The following is a 1166-nucleotide window of genomic DNA, read 5'->3' as shown; positions in this document are numbered from 1 at the left end:
GCCACTAACATGGCTAATGTTACATCTTCACCCTTATTTCATACTATTTCTGTTCACATACGAACGAGCTTACACATACATACATATGCAGACATAAATATACTCACGTGTAAAAACACACACACACACACACACACACGCACACACACGCACACACACACACACACACATATGTATATATATTTATATACATATATAATATATATATGTGTATATGTATGTATGTTTGTATGCATGCACACACACAAACACACGCACACACGCATATACATATATACAGCACCACACCAATCATATATCACACAGTTATACACACAACGTAGGCACAAAACACACACATGCAGAGGAGTCAGACTGCACACTCCACACGCAATCCACACATCATACACACACTTGAAATACATATAAACCACACAACAACACTCAGCACAATCCTTTACATGAAGCTCTTATCCTCTTCTCGAATTTCGCAATTTCTATTATAGTCAAAACCTATTTTCGCGCTCTTAAAGTCTGTGTCGGCAGCCATTTTAGATCTCTAATCTTAAAGAACTGTCATGGCGATTTTCTTCACACATTTCGATTGTTCTTCGAAGATTTCACTTTCTTTCTTATTATTTCTTCGTCTATCTATCTATCTATCTATCTATCTATCTATCTATCTATCTATCTATCTATCTATCTATTTCCTTCCCAAAAAGAAAAGCTCTGCTTTGTATTTTGTTCCCTCTGTGTTCAGCCCTGTGTGGCCAATAAAGATATATGTCTACATATCTAGCTATTTGTCTGTCTCTCTGCCTACCTGCCTGCCTGTCTGTCTGTCTGTCTGCTTGCCTGCTTGTCTGCCTGCCTGTCTATCTATCTATCTATCTATCTATCTATCTATCTATCTATCTATCTATTTCCTTCCCAAAAAGAAAAGCTCTGCTTTGTATTTTGTTCCCTCTGTGTTCAGCCCTGTGTGGCCAATAAAGATATATATCTACATATCTATCTATTTGTCTGTCTCTCTGCCTACCTGCCTGCCTGTCTGTCTGTCTGCTTGCCTGCTTGTCTGCCTGCCTGTCTATCTATCTATCTATCTATCTATCTATCTATCTATCTATCTCCTTACTTTGTTATGTTCATCCTTCTTTCCTTCCTTTTTACTCGAGTATAATCAGCCG

Source organism: Octopus bimaculoides, chromosome 11, assembly GCF_001194135.2.
Source record: "Octopus bimaculoides isolate UCB-OBI-ISO-001 chromosome 11, ASM119413v2, whole genome shotgun sequence".
Lineage (NCBI taxonomy): Eukaryota > Metazoa > Mollusca > Cephalopoda > Octopoda > Octopodidae > Octopus > Octopus bimaculoides.
Note: the sequence above shows the minus strand (reverse complement) of the source record.